General features: G+C 36.5%; 1 protein-coding gene and 1 long non-coding RNA gene across 10 annotated transcripts in view; one reads left to right on the plus strand and one right to left on the minus strand.

Moving 5' to 3' along the window:
- GALNT13 (polypeptide N-acetylgalactosaminyltransferase 13) overlaps window positions 1–17,013 on the minus strand; it is a 952,843-nt gene that overhangs the window by 742,687 nt on the left and 193,143 nt on the right. The gene's annotated exons all lie outside the window — the stretch shown is intronic.
- Window positions 1–17,013, plus strand: part of LOC129646419 (uncharacterized) — a 56,304-nt gene that overhangs the window by 38,388 nt on the left and 903 nt on the right. The gene's annotated exons all lie outside the window — the stretch shown is intronic.

The following is a 17,013-nucleotide window of genomic DNA, read 5'->3' on the forward strand; positions in this document are numbered from 1 at the left end:
TTTAGTTCAGTTCAGTGACTCAGTTGTATCTGATTCTTTGAGACCCTATGGACTGCAACACACCAGGCTTCCCTGTCCATCACCAACTCCCGGAGCTTGCTCAAACTCATGTCCATCGAGTCTGTGATGCCATCCAACCATCTCATCCTCTGTTGTCCCCCTTCTCTTCCTGCCTTCAATCTTTCCAAGCATCAGGGTCTTTTCCAATGAGTCAGTTCTTCGCATCAGGTGGTCCAAGTATTAGAGTTTCAGCTTCAGCATCAGTCCTTCCAATGAATATTCAGGACGGATTTCCTTTAGGACAGACTGTTTGATCTCCTTGCAGACTGACCAATAGTAGCAGACTCAATATATAAACTTGGGCATGCAAAGATTTAACATGTAGCCTTCAAAGACCATGCTCAGAAAATATTCATCAAAATATTTATAAAAAATATAATGTTTCACTATGAATTTTACATGAGAAAAGTAGGTTGTACTACACTATAAAGGATAATCCCAACATAAATATTATAAACACTCAATAAAATAATTACATGTAGACATATATAGAAAAAGGCTGAAAAGATATTTGCCAACATTTTATGGTGGTTCCCAACAGATAGTAGAATTTGAACAATTCCTTTTTTATTAAAAAAAAATCATTATTTCCCATGGCCCCCAAATACTTTTTCCATTGGTTGAGTTTATAAATTATAAAATATTTCAAACACAGAAATGTACAGAAAATTATACAAATGGCACACACTCAAATTTAGCATATATTACTTTTTTGAGGCATGGAATTAGAAATGGTGGTGGTTTAGGTGTTTTAGTCACTAAGTCGTGTCCAACTCTTGCAATCCCATGGACTGTAGCCCACCAGGCTCCTCTGTCCATGGGATTTTCTAGGCAAGAATACTGGAGTGGATTACCATTTCCTTCTCCAGGGAATTTTCCTGAACCAGGAATCGAACCTGGGTCTCCTGCATTGCAGGCAGATTCTTTACTGATTGAGCTATGAGGGAAGCCCATGGAATTAGAACTAGTAAACTATATATAGGCTTCCCTGGTGGCTCAGATGGTAAAGAATCCACCTACAATGCAGGAGATGCAGGCTTAATTCCTGTATCAGGAAGATCCTCTGGAGGAGGGAATGGCACCCTACTCCATTATTCTTGTTTGGGAAGTCACATGAACAGAGGAGCCTGGTGGGATACAGTCCATAGGGTTGCAAAGAGTCAGACACGACTGAGCAAGTAAGCACACATGCACAAACTGTATGTAAGAAGAGGTAATAAGGAGATATAATGAGACAGAGCAGAGAGATGACATACACACAGCAGATATGGGACTTGGCTTTGGCCAACTGGTAGGACGGGTAGAAATTCTGGTTGAGGTTAAAATGCACCCTCAAAGTAATAAGGAGGAACCTTCAAAGATTACTAATGAAAGAAGGGAAGTGGAGAATATTCTGGTATATATACCCAACTACAGAAAGAAACAGAAATCTATTTTCAGCTTTTTCTGTTAGCTTCAAATTTGGTCATCTCCCTTTGGTTTCAAGACACATTTGTAGCTATCTCACTTGTAGGACTTTTCCTTTCTTCACTTTTCTTCCTTGGTCATTAAAGTGATTTTCCTGTATCATTAAAGAGAGGAAGATCCTCTCTTCCATTTTTATGCTATTTTCCAAAGTTTTATTCTTTCCACATTGATATTATCAGCTATATATTTTCTATATCAAATATGTAATATATTCTCAAGGTAGAGATGTTTCTATCCTTGTGAAGGGACCTCACTCTTAAAGTCCAGTCTCAAATATCCATGATGCCTTTGGATGAAATCACTTCCATCTTTATACCACACCTAATACATCCATCATTTTCACCACACACTAGATTCCCTTTCCTGACTTTCCTATTTCCAGTACATCTGTAACAATTTCCCAAGTCTCAGTCTGAGGGGGGACCTTCTTCCAAATTCAGTCTTCTGACTTTTGACAGGCCACAAAAGATCTACTGACAAGCACACACACATGGTTGTTGGCAGGTGTGTTAGTTTCTTTGGTACAACAGCCTTGGTAGTTTAAACAAAAGCTTTTACTTTTTCACAGTTCTAGAGGCCAAAAGTCTGAGGACCAGGTGTTGGCAGAGTTGGTTCCTGCCCAGGTCTGTGAGAGGAGGCTCTGTATCAGCCCTTGGTCTTCTACCATTGTTTTCACATCCTTTTCCCTCTGTACCTGTATTCAAATTTCCTCTTTTTATAAGGACTCGGTTCACACTGTATTAGGCCCGTGCTACTGACCTCACTTAATTTTCTCTGAAAAGACTCTGCTTCTAAATGCAGTCATATCTGAGGTTCTGGGAGTTAGCTCTTTAACATATGAGTTTGGGGAGGGGACACAATTCAGGACTCAAGTTCTCACTGGCTGTTGACTGCAGATTTCAGATCCTTGTCTTGAGGGCCTGTCTGTGGGCAGCTTGCAACTAGGTAGCTAGCTTCCCTCATAGAGAGCAAGATAAAAATTGAGAGAGTAAGTAAAACAGAAGCCAGAGTCTTCTTGCAGTCAAAACTTGGGGTGTGACACCCTGTCACTTTCAGCATATTTTATTCATAAGAAGTGGTGTCTAATCCCAATTGTTTGTAATTCTCTGTAGAATTTGTAGTAACTGCCACCCCATGTCTCAGCTTTGACTCCTGTTGACTAATTCTGGGACAACGGAAAATGTCAGATCTGATACCCTGTTCCATTTAGATTTAGGCTTTTTGGCTTTTTTTAAAATTTGAAGGCGGTTTTTCTAGCAAAAAAAAAAAAGTGCCCCATTTTTAGTATTCTTTCTGAGATCTGTGAAAATCAAGAATATCTAGCTTCATATGTTGGCTAAATGAAAGCCTCCTTTTCAAATGGCAGTTTTCCTAGCCACCAAGAGGAATCCATGCCCTGGGTGGTACCTGCCTATTTATTCTTGCCTGGCATGCACACCAAAGCTTCATCATCCAGTGCATGTTGTACATCTCAACTAGAAAGAAAACTAATCAATTCTCTACAGATGTGTTCATTCTAATTCTGTGACACCGAGAAGTCTGTAAGTGCATTTTCTTGTAACAGTACAAGATGGCAGGGTGAGGATGAGGAAAATGAGGCCATAGAAAGTCATGCCACACTCCTGAACCTGCCTAATGACAGAACTAATGTGACAACTTTATAGTTTCTGGCACTGTGATTGCTTTCAATCCAATAGGCTGCCCTCCAAAGTGGAAAAAATGTAATATCAAGGCTATGGGATGATTCTAGTGTTTTATGCAACAAGACTTCAATTTGTAGAAAGCAAAAGCAAGTGAAGAAAAATCCTCAGCCCCTTTGCACATGATGGTTCCTCTCTCAGAAATGCTCATACCACTGCTGCTTCACTGAGCTAATACCTAATTATCTCTCAGAGCTTACCTTTGTACTTTAGGAACATTCGTCTGAGTGTTCCATGTTGTCACCAAGTAAGTTTTATCACTGTTGCTTCTGTTTAGTCACTCAGTCATGTACAACTCGTTGTGACCCCATGGACCATAGCCCACCTGGTTCCTTTGTTCAGGATTTCCCACGCAAGAATACTGGAGTGGGTTGCCATTTCCTTCTCCAGGGATTCTTTCCAACCAAGGGATCAAACCCATGTCTCCTACATTGGCAGGCGGATTATTTACCACTGAGCCACCAAGGGGAGCCCAGGTTTTATCATACCATATTGTAATCTCACACTTAATTATCCATCTCTCCAAATAAACTGAATTAGGAGGCAGAAATCACGTCTCTGTTAGTGATCACTGTATCCCGGGCACCTAGTTCACTGCCTGGCACATGACAGGACCTCAAACTATTGCAACAAATACGCAGGCAGTATTTTCATTGCTCTCAAATTTGGGTGAAAAGTGGTCAATATTTGGGGCATATCATTAAAAAAGGAAATATCCCCTAAATTAACACTGATTGCATGTCCTATAGCCCTCCCACACAGAGCTATTTCTCTAACTAATAAGGTATTATCTAATGGTTGGTGTTAGGCTTTGGCTCTGTAAGCATCAAGAAGATATTATATGTAGAGAGAACAAGAGATTCTTTTATATGAGTTGGTTAGTAAAAACAAAGAACTAAATCCCAAGAACCAGAAATATGATTAAAATTGGGAACACAGAACCAAAAGTTTGAAGTTGGGTAAGATTTGTAGCAATAAGAGGTTAGGTATAAGCAAGGACTGCCCAGTGTGATTACAATTTTCAGCACTGACGGATCAGTAGTAACCCACACTGATAGTTTAAATGACTTTGGTTATTTGACAAATAGGTTAAAGTGAGGTTTAAGAGGAATTAGATTAAGATCAGATGTGCAGGAAGATAGCTTCACAGGTATAAATGTTAAAAGTCTGTCCAAAAGAAGATTATGCTAGTAAAGAAGGCATGATTTAAGATATGAGCTGTATGGAAACATTACATAATGGATTACTGGCATGGAAGAGAAAAAATGTTAGCTACTTTATAGGACTATTATGGTATTCAGATTGTGATAGAAGGACAGTTCAGCAAAGCTATCATTGACTTTGATGGTGTCTTGCTGAATCATGCATGGTGTCAGAAGAATAGAAAATTTTCTTGAAAAATGAATACATTACATTCACCACACATGTTACACTAGATGGAAATGAAGCTGAATACTGAACAAAATGTAAACAGTTCTTGATTTATTCAACAACTACAGGGGCTGACCAAAAGAGAGAAAAGCGGAAAATCTTGTTATGCTACATATGGATATTATATTTACATCTAAGAAAAATCAAAACCAGTTTTGCTATAGTAATCCAGATGTTTTATGAAAACTGCAGTCTCTAGTAAAATCATCACTCATGAGAAATTACACCTCCTCATTTTACTGTGAGTCTGGAGATATACAGATCAGCTTGGCCTTCTATATTATCTTATGATATAAAAATGGAACACAGTGATGCATTTGGGACTAACATTGAAAGCCGTGCTCATAAGAATATACTGAAATAATAAAGGTACTATTAAAAAATCTTTCTTCTATATCATGGGAGATGAAGTTAAAGGATACTTTATTTGAGTTGCATTTTATATTCCATTTTACTAAAGTTTTAAATCCAATTACTAATAACATGGCATGTGCACTTTAAGAATTGAATTGCAACAGTGAATGTTTAAAAAGAGACACCTGAGAATCTGAATTGGTGTCATTGCAGCAACTGTATCAAAATTATAACATCAGTATTGTGTTAGTGCCATTGGTTCAGTTTTTAATAGAAAGATAACACACTTCTAACACTTTAACAGCTGAGTAGCATCTCTTCACAGACTCAGGTTAAATTTTCAATGAACAGCATAAATGCATTTGCATTCTTTCTCTCTTTGCATAGAATTATTTACAGAGAAAACAAGAGGAAAATGTCTTTGCCTTATATACGTGCCCCTTTCTGAAGTTAATTCATTTAATGAGTACTTCCTACGTACTGGGCAATGAGTTAACACATAAACATTAGCTGGCCTTTGTAAAACCCTAATAATAGGTCATTCCAAAACTTAGCTGATAAAGTCAAGTTCCAAGATTAATTAATGGGTCGAAGACCACACAGCTAGTAAATTTTAGAGCTGAGATTTGAGTCTAGCTCTGTATTGACTACTTGGTTTCCTACTACTTTTCTATGTTCTTGCTTTGCTCTATGGATTAACTTCTAGCTTTCAAAAAGAAGTTCAGAAAGATATGAAGGAAAATTAATTAAAAGTTGAGAAATAGACTTTGTAATAAAGATTGACCCCTTCATGGGTCACAGCCTTGTCGTGGCAAAAGGGCTTGCATAACTCAATGAAGCTACGAGCTGAGCCATGCCATGCAGGGCCACCCAAAACGGACAGGTCATACTGGAGAGTTCTGACAAAACATGGCCTGCTGGAGGAAGAAATGGCAACCCACTCCAGTATTCTTGCCTCAAGAACCCCATAAACAATATGCAAAGGCAAAAAGACATGACACTAGAAAACGAGGCCCCAGGTGTGGCGGTATCCGATATGTTTCTGGAGAAGAGAGGAGGGCATTACTATAGACCCAGAAAGAATGAAGTGGCTGGGCCAAAGCAGGAATGACTTTCAGTTGTGGATAGGTCAAGTAGTAAAAGTAAAAGCTGGTCTTGTAAAGAATAATATTACAGAGGAACCTGGAATGTTAAGTCCATGATTTAAAGTATATTGGATATGGTCAAGCAGGATATGGCAAGAATGAATATCAGCATCTTAGGAATCAGTGAACTAAAATCGAAGGGAAGGGGTAAATTTGATTCAGATAACCATTATATCTACTACTGCGGGCAAGAATCCCTTAGAAGAAATGGAGTAGCCTTCATAGTCAATGAAAGAGTTCAAAATGCAGTACTTAGGTGAAACCTCAAAAAAAAAAAAACCAAAAAACAATGATCTCAGTTTATTTCCTAGGCAAATCATTCAACATCACAGTAATCCAAGTCTATGTCCCAACTACTGATGTCAAAGAAACTGAAGTTGACTAGTTCTATGAAGATCTATAACACCTTCTATAACTAACTCCAAAAAGGTGTCCTTTTTATCATAGGGGATTGGAATGCAAAAGCAGGAAGTCAAGAGATATCCAGAATAACAGGCAAGTTTGGCCTTGGAGTACAAAATGAAGCAGGGAAAGGCTAATATAGTTTTGTCAAGAGAATTCACTAGTCATGGCAAACACCGTCTTCCAACAACGCAAGAGATGACTCCACAGCTGGATATCACTGGATGGCCAATGCTAAAATCAGATTGATTTTGTTGGAGAAGCTTTATCCAGGCAGCCAAAATAAGACCTGGAGCTGACTGTGGCTCAGATCATGAGCTCCTTACTGCAAAATTCAGGCATACATTGAAGTAGGGAAAACCATTAGGCCATTGAGGTATGATTTAAATCAAATCCCTTATGCTCATACAGTGGAGGTGAAGAACAGATTCAATGGATTAGATCTGGTGGAAGTCTGCCTGAAGGACTATGGACTGAGGTTTGTAACATTGTACAGGAGGTGGTGACCAAAACGATCTCAAAGGGAAAGAAATGCAAGAAGGCAAAGTGGTTGTCAGAGACAAATACCTGAGGAAAGAAGAGAAGTCAAAGACAAGGGAGAAAGGGAGAGATATACTCAACTGAATGCAGAGTTTGAGAGAATGGCAAGGAGAGATAAGAAGGCCTTCTTAAAAGAACAATACAAATAAAGAGAGGAAAACCATAGAATGGGAAATACTAGATATTTCTTCAAGAAAGCTGGATATACCAAGTGAACACATCATGCAAGGATAGGCACAATAAAGGACAGAATCAGTAAGAACCTAACAGAAGCAGAAGACATTAAGAAGAGGCGGCAAGAATTCACAGAAGAACTATAGAAAAAAATGTCTTAATGACCCAAATAACCATGATGGTGTGGTCAATAACCTAGAGTTGGACATCCTAATCTGTTGGTCAAGCAGGCCTTGGGAAGCATTATTACAAACACAGATAGTGCAGGTGACAGAATTCTGGCTGCACTCTTTAACATTCTAAAAGTTGATGCTCTGAAGTGCTGCACTCGATATGCCAGCAAATTTGGAAAACTCAGCAATGCCCACAGGACTGGAAAAGGGCAATTTTCATTTCAGTCCCAAAAAAGGGCAATGTCAAAGAATGTTCAAATTACCATACAATTGCACTTTTTCCACATGCTAGCAAGATTATGCTCAAAATCCTTCAAGTTAGGCTTCAGCAATACATGAACTGAGAACTTCCAGATGTACAAGCTGGGTTTCGAAGAGGCAGAGGAACCAGAGATTAAACTGACACTATTTGTTGGATTGTGTAAAAAGCAAGAGAATTCTAGAAAAAGTCTACATCTGCTTCGTTGACTATGCTAAAGACTTTGTGTGGATAAAAACAAAAACAACAACAAAAAAAACACAGTGGAAAATACTTAAATAGATGGGAATACCAGCCCACCTTACCAGTCTCCTGAGAAATCTATATGTGGGTCAAGAAGCAACAGTTAGAACTGGACATGAAACAACTGTTTGGTTCCAAATAGGGAAAAGAGTATGAAAAGGCTGTATATTGTCACCCTAATATTTAGCTTTTATGCAGAATACATCATGCAAAGTGACAGGCTGGATGAAGCACAAGCTGGAAGCAAGATGGTTGGGAGAAATATCAACAACTTCATATATGCAGATGATACCAATCTAATGGCAGAAAGTAAAGAGGAACTAAAGAGCCTCTTTATGAGAGTGAAAAAGCTGCCTTAAAACTCAACATTTAAAAAACTAAGATCATGACATCCACTTCCATCCTTGCATGGAAAATAGAAGGTAAAAAAGTGGAAACAGTGACGGATTTTATTTTCTTGGGCTTAGAAATCACTGCAGTTGGTGACTGCTGCCTTGAAATTAAAAGACATTCTCCTAGGAAGGAAAGTTATGACAAACACAGACAGTGTATTAAGCAGAGACATCACTTTGCAAGGAGATCCAACCAGTCCATTCTGAAGGAGATCAGCCCTGGGATTTCTTTGGAAGGCATGATGCTAAAGCTGAAACTCCAGTACTTTGGCCACCTCATGCGAAGAGTTAACTCATTGGAAAAGACTCTGATGCTGGGAGGGATTGGGGGCAGGAGGAGAAGGGGACGACAGAGGATGAGATGGCTGAATGGCATCACTGACTCGATGGACGTGAGTCTGAGTGAACTCCAGGAGTTGGTGATGGACAGGGAGGCCTGGCGTGCTGCGATTCATGGGGTCGCAAAGGGTCGGACACGACTGAGTGACTGATCTGATCTGATCACTTTGCCAACAAGTCTGTATTTTCAAAGCTATGGTTTTTCCAGTAGTCATGTAGGGATATGATAATTGATCTAAAGAAGGCTGACCACTGAAGAACTGATGCTTTTGAACTGTGGTATTGGAGAAGGTCCTTGCGAGTTCCTTGAACTGCAAAGAAATCAAACCAGTCAATCCTACAGGAAATCAACCCTGAATATTCATTTGGAAAAACTGATGTTAAAGCTGAAGCTCCAATGCTGTGGCCATCTGATGCAAAGAATGACTCTTTGGAAAATACACTCATGCTGGAAAGATCGAAGGCAAAAGGAGAAGTGAGGAGGAAGAGGGTGAGACAGTTAGATAGCATCACCAACTCAATGGATGTGAATTTGAGCAAACTCTTGGAGACAGTGAAAGACAGAGGAGCCTGTTGCCCTGCAGTCCATGGGGACACAAAGAGTTGGACATGACTTAGTGACTAAACAACAACAACAACAGAGATTGAGAAGTGCTGGAATTATTTAGCAAAGTGAAAATTATTTTAATATAATAATTTTGTGCTGTTTCTTCTACTAGTAGTTTTCAAATACTTGGAAATAGAGTTTGATAGGCTAAATAAAAGCCCACTTTAGGAACAATTCTACTGTTTCCAATATCCTGTTCTCTTTTCATTATGGAGGGAAAATTGCACTTCCATACCTTTTAGACTTAGGTAAGCCATGTGATTGTGTTAGCCAGTGAAATGTGAAGTGGATAGAAATGGGTCAGTTTTGTCTATAGATACACGGAATTATTTTGGCTCAATTCTCCAGTCCATTCTTTTGCCATTACTGTCAAGGGAACTTATTTGACATGCTTTATTGTATTAAGCCAGTGACATTTTTACATTTTATTACCTTAGCAAAACCTTACCCCATTCTGACCTATACAAACCCTGTTAACCCTAAACTGACTGCCATTCTTATATGCCCCTATTTCAGGGAAAATAGGAATTCTTTCTAAAGAATATCTTTTTAACATGTAAATCATATCTAATATTCTACCATAAAAGACAAAATGTTCTATTAACCATTTTTGTCTTTAAAGTACAAATACTTTTGTAAGGATGTTATAAAAAATGATCAATTACTGACAATTTAGTGTAATCAAATACTTCTAGCTAACAGTAATTTCATGTAAATACTAGGCAGGCATGTGGTATAAGTGTCTGAGCAACTCCAGGTCTGAATGAGGGCAGGAAGAATCTAAAAAATGGTTAATATTTAAAGAATCTAAAGGAATGATAAAAAGAAGAGTGTTGAAAACCCTAAAGTTAATTTCAGTGCAGGGCCCCAAATGAGATTGTACTAAAGATTCTATTGTTTAAAACCTTATACTTTAAAGTACATAAGAGATGTGAGGTAGAAACTGGTTATTTTTCCATTTAAAAAATAACATTTATGTGGTTTTGTTTAGTACAGAAAAGCATAAAATGAATATGAACATGTATTAATGTCTCAGCCCAGAAAACACCTTTTGTTAGGAAAAAGAGACAAATACACATGTCCCAATGTTTAAACAGTTAATCAAAAGTCTACAAACAATAAGTGCTGGAGAAGGTGTGGATAAAAGGGTGAGGGTGGGATGATTTGAGAGAACATTATTGAAACATGTATATTACCATGGAGAATTCCATGGACAGAGGAGCCTGGTGAGCTACAGTCCTTGGGGTCGCAAAGAGTCTGACACGACTGAGCAACATACACACACACAGAAATCAATTCTTATATATCTTTTTGAGAAATTATTGTCATTTAACATTCTAACTCTGTGTCTATCTTCCTTTAAGTTTATATTACACAATCCTATATATACATATAGATATATTCTTTTTTTTGTAAATATAAAAAGAAAATATTTATTGATATGGAAAACCACTCTCAGTATAATACTAAATGAAAATAGCAGACTACAACAGTAAATATTTATTCTACTATTCTACATGAATAGTAGAATGATTCTACATGTAGTTTTGGAAAGCTAGATATATTCTTGATAGTCGAGGTGGTGCTAGTGGTAAAGAACCTGTTTGCCAGCGTAGGAGATGTGAGAGAATCGGGTTCAACCCCTGGGTCAGGAAGATCCCCTGGAGGAGGGCATCGCAACTGAAGTATTTAGCATACATATTATTTGTACTTAAAAGGTATGATATCATACAAATATAATACCTCAATTATTATTCTCTTAATAATAACTCTGAAAAGTTTCCATATCAGCACTTATCTCACCTTTAGAAAGTCACCAAGCACATTATTCAACCAGTGCTTTACCAGAGGATATTGGAGTTTTTAGTTTTGCAATACAAAACAATATTATAATATACCCTTTTTCATATACCTTGTCATTAATTTGAAAATGTGTCTTTCAGGTTAAATTCTTACACCTGGAGTTGCTGAATTTAAGATTTTCTGCATTTTTCATTATTTGGATAGATATTGCCAAAAAACATTGCATCCATTTACTCTTCTACCAAAGCATGTGTGTATAGCTATTTCTCCATCCCTTACTTAACCTGAACTAGGTTTTGCCAATTTTTTTTCAGTTTTATTGAGACAGATATGTTGATAAATAAAATTTTAAATTACTTTACCTATATAATTTCACCAATTAAAATTTTGCAAATCCGGTATGTGAAAATTTGTATCTTTCACTGATTTTTTTCCTTAAATTATGAATAAGATTGTTTTCATTTAAAATTTTATTTACAATTTGCTCATAATTTCTTATCATTTATTTAAAGTAATTAATGTAAGTGGAGAAGGTTTATTTAGCTTATAAAAAAATAAATAAATGGTCTTGTATCTAAACTCATTTTGCTCTATGTTATATTTTTACATTTATCTTGATTTATGAGAAGACAGGAGGGAGAAGAGAGAAGTGCAGAAACTGAATGAGCAGGAAGTAAGATAAAGATTATGCATAGAAAATGCAAGAGAAATAAAAACAACTAAGGAAGAGAAGAAAGCAGTAATAAGGAGGAAATAGAAAACCATGACTATTACACTTTATTGCTGCAGTTTTCCACAGCTAAATAGAGTTGGAAAGAAGAATAGGAGATTTAGTACAAGAGGAGAGCATTTCTGACTCCTTTATCTATTGTGAACTCAAATGCTTGCCAAATTAAAAAAAAAAAAAGCTATCATCTTTTCTTTGGTTAGACTAGGACTAGCTGTGAATCTAATATATTAACTCCATGCTTCTGAAAATTATATAAATTTTTTTTCTTTTATCTTCTCATATTAAGCTTATTCTTAGAATAGTCTCTCTGTTTTGGCTTTAAATACAATATGTAATAATGGTTACATATTACACACATGCCAAGGAATTTTGCTTGCCACTCTATAAACAAATGATGATGTAGTTTTAGTTCACTAACTCAGAGAAGAAAATATAACTTTATTTTCTGATAATACTTCTTAATTTTTAGTATGAGTTCTCACTTCAACTTTCACTGGATTGAGGATTCTTAATCAAACCACTTTAAAATTGCCTCACTTGACCATTTACTCATCTTTAAATCCTAGGGTTTTAGGTGAAGAGGTGGGCTAGGTAGCACAAAATTTGGGTCGGCATACCTGGTTTATCTTTGTATCTTCACTGGTGACCAATGAAACTCACAAAGTACAAGCTGGGTGGTCCCTAGTTTGGATCTTAAGCCATCTTGGAGTCTAACCTTTTTCTATCCTATACTTCAGTTCTTCACAAGTATAACAGAAGAGGGCAGGGATTACTGCACTATTAACTTGCCACCTTTAAAGGAACAAGAATAGACCTACTGATCCTGGGCAATGCCAGGGTATGGAGGAATTCTGAGAGGCTGTCTCAAGCCCCTTTTGCTTGGAAATACCATGTGGTAATTTCTGGGCTCACACCTTAGTACACAAGCTTAGAACATAAGTTGAATCATTAAATTTAGCATTTTACCTCTTTTTTCCATCTGTGTGTGTGTGTGTGTGTGTGTGTGTGTGTGTGTATGTGTGTGTGTACTTGGTTGCTCAGTCGTGTCCGACTCTTTGCAAACCCATGGACTGTAGCCCACCAAGCTCCTCTGTCCAGGGGGATTCTCCAGGCAAAAATACTGGAGTGGGTTGTAAGTAAGGTTCTCCATCCTTACTAGCTCTCAATCTATTTCCCCTTATAATCAAGAATACTACCTAGTATAGACTAAGAATAAGAAGTAGAGTTCATGCCAGGGGAGCTTTGCCAGTGTTCTTTATGGCACCTGAAATCTATTGCTTATAGCTTGGATATTTCTATTTGTCTGTACCCTAGATTGTCAAATTCAAAACCCAAGAATGATCTCTGTTCTTGTTTCTTCTTTCTTTTATAGCATGATCCCTTCCCTGAAACCTGGTGCAGAAGCGCTTACTTGATTGCATGTGAAAATAGTCATGAATAAAAATAAAATATAAGAGAAAATACACGGGAGTATTAATTACAATACTGTCCCATTTAACACCATCAGCAACATTATGGGCCATTTCCCAACAAAGAAGTAATATGAAAAAATATTCAAAGGATTTCAAAGTTTTAAATTTTTAAAATTACTATCACTATTAGAGGTTTTGCAACCATGCCCTTAACCAAGTAACTAGTTGCTTAACTAGTATCTTGATCTCATCTTTTATTACTTTTAAACTTATTTGAGGATTGCATTAGATTGCTCTAGAAAAACTACTACTCTTTAAAATGTATATGATCTAAGTCCTCTCCACTCCCCTCCATGTGCCACCACCTCTCAAGAGAACAGGTAACACTCAGAAACACTGAAAAGTGTTTGGTGCCCTGAAACAAAGATAATAGGGATAACTTTTTAAAGTGTTTATAATACCTTACATGGTTTATTTCAATTTGAAACCATCTTGATTGCCAACAAACCTTATAAAGAAGCTACTAACTTTTTCAGAGGTACTTGTTATAAACATCATTTCCCACTAAATTTGCAGTTACTGAAAAATGCCAATCAGCTTCGTAAAGTAAATTTAGTCTACCAGACTGAGCTTTAAAAGAAGACAGGAAATGATGAAACCACTTTTCACCATGGGTACTCCATTTTCACTGAAAAAAAAACCAAAACAAAACAAAACTTGATTAAGACATGTTGACAGGCTAAAAGCAGCCTTGGCCAGGGCAGAGGAGAAAGTTAGTGCCTTAGTAATCAAAGCAGAGAACTTCTAAAATAAGTAGTCTAGGAAATGTTTCATCTAGGGAAGGCACAAAGCCCGGCTGCACTAAGGTTAAAGCAATTACTGAAATGTCAGGGCTGCACAGCAAAGGGAAGCTACAAAGATGCTTATGGAGGGTGACAGGCCTTTTTTTTTTTTTTTTTGCATTCTCTTTACAACTGTTTTCAGTAAATGTGTAATGTTAGAGGTAGTTAGTCCAGGAATCTTTGGGATAGACAGCATCAGGAATAAAAGGCAGTAGCAATTGAAAGAAGTTTCTTTTAGATGTTAATGCTTTGGTGGAATTGACATTTTGGAGTCTCAAAAAGTTATTTAATAGCTTCAGTGAAGCACTGAGTATGTTTTGTCCTTGGACAAAACTAACAGACTGCTTGTAGTTTTTAGTCGCTAAGTTTTGTCTGACTCCTTTGTGACCCCATGGACTGTAGCCTGCCAGGCTCCTCTGTCCATGGGATTCTTGTCCGGGCAAGAATACTGGAGTGGGTTGCCATTTCTTTCTCAAGGAATCTTTCTGACCCAGGCATTGAATCTGCCTCTCCTGCATTGGCAGATGGATTCTTTACCACTGAGCCACCAGAGAAGCCTAAAAGATTGTTATGGGGAGGATAAAATGGGCCATGGGGGGACCCAAAGTCTTGGTGCTCTTTAGCTTTACAGAATGTATTTTAAGAGAATTTTTATAGCTTTTAAAAGGATAGATCATCTTAGAATAAGTGCATACAACCTGTTGTGAGAAGTAAAACACAAACAGCTTCCCCTTCTTCCACCTTGATTTTTAACAATGTTTAGATACAAACTTTAAAAGTATTCTGTCCTTAACTACTTTCTCAGATTAAAGCACACTTGAAAGGAAATGGTGGATTTTATATATCTTTTTCTTTTGCTTGGTTTCCACAATAATAATCACACCTATGTAGAAGTTCTGTATTAAAGACAAAGTGCTTGAATGGGCAGAATAGATTTTTCCTTATGTTAATGCTAGTATCTATAATAAGATTTTTCTTCTCCTGTTTCCTATGCAATCATGTGCATTTTCAGTTAGGAGGTCATCACTTCATTTGAAAGGTGATTTCATAATTTATATTATGAATATATTTTCTAATGAATAATCTTAGATTTTACTAAAGGTACAAGCAAAGAGTAGATTAAAAAAGGAAAGAAGAAAAACCTCAAAGAAATAGTAGAGAGGTATATTTAGTATGGACAATTTCTGGCAATTGGACAGGACTTAGTCATTCAGTATAATTCAGTACACTTCATGTTGTTTGAGGAAAAATAATGATTCTTGGTCTTAGATAAATGTACCATTTTGGAATATTTTTAAAACAGGATGAAATTAAATATAAGTAGTATGATACAGAGTACATGCTGAAGAAAAAAGATGTTATTGTTCTTAACCTTTCTTGGAAATAATATATTTTGGTCCAGAATAGGTTCACATTTGGGAAAAGAATGAAGAAAGTTTACAAGGAAGAGATGAGGTATTATTAGTAAGTGAATAGTTCACATGACAATATGAGTGCTTTGCATCTAATAACTGTGAATCTTTCCTTTGATAGAAATTTGAAAAGTCAGTAGACTATGTCAACAACTGAATGAGGCAGCGTGGGCTACTATGTACCCTTCCTATTGATTTTGACAATACTTTTAAAAACTAAGTTTCAAATTTTCCATAGTAAATCAATCAATATTTATTCAGTAATATTATGTTCTGTATCAATATTTGACTTTGTTTCTATCAATGTATTGCATCCAAATTGATGTCCTAATAAGTTTTAAGCAATGAAAGCATTGTGACCTATTTTTGAAACTCTACATCATGTTAGTTTAGTAATGCATAAGGTGTCCTAAACAGAAGAGAAACTTTCCTGCACTTATTTATTTTTAAAAATAACATTATATATTATTTGATTCATTAAACCAATATTCCTTTTTGTAAAAATTCTTTGGGTTAATTAATTATATCTCTGTAAAAATTACACACAATTTAGATGCTTTCTACTTCCAGAAAAAATGCTTGCACATTTGCAGAATTTGATCAGAAGTAATTATGATAATTTATTTTATTTCTTCAGTAAGTTTTAACATGGGTAAGTTCTCACCAAAGGAACTTTCCTGTCAAAGAGATCATGGAAAAGTATAAATCTGGATTTTATATTTTCATAAATTTTTGCTGAATCAAATAAACTCTGCTGCTGCTGCTGCTAAGTCGCTTCAGTCGCGTCCGACTCTGTGCGACCCCATAGACGGCAGACCACCAGGCTCCCCTGTCCCTGGGATTCTCCAGGCAAGAACACTGGGGTGGGTTGCCATTTCCTTCTCCAATGCATGAAAGTAAAAAGTGAAAGTGAAGTTGTTCAGTTGTATCTGACTCTTAGCGACCCCATGGACTGCAGCCTACCAGGCTCCTCCGCCCATGGGATTTCCCAGGCAAGAGTACTGGAGTGGGGTGCCATTGTCTTCTCCAAAATAAACTCTATATTCACCTAAAAAGCATTTAGAACTTCTGTTATGTTAGGTATAACTAAATTTATAACTTACCTTCTATTTTTTTTATAATTATAGTAGCATCATTTATTAAATATGTTTTGATTATGAAATTAATTTATACATATTAGAGAAAATTTGGAGAAAAGAAAAAATAGAAAGAGAGGAAAAAAGAAACATCACTTATAAGCCCAGTATTCAGTGCTGCCCACTAAACAAATTTGTCATATTTCAGATTTTTTTTTCATTTTCTTCAAGATAACATTCATCATGATTTATTCATACCTATTTATGATATATTAGATAGGTTATGATTAGTTTCCCTATTATTTAAAATTATTTATATATATATATAATTTAAATGTTGTAAGTATATGTTAATATATATACTTTAACATAATAGTCAATACTATGTATTTCAATTACTTTTCCAGGAATGTTGCTTAAAAATAATATATATCCCAGTGGCAACATGTAAT

Source organism: Bubalus kerabau, chromosome 3 (assembly GCF_029407905.1).
Source record: "Bubalus kerabau isolate K-KA32 ecotype Philippines breed swamp buffalo chromosome 3, PCC_UOA_SB_1v2, whole genome shotgun sequence".
Lineage (NCBI taxonomy): Eukaryota > Metazoa > Chordata > Mammalia > Artiodactyla > Bovidae > Bubalus > Bubalus kerabau.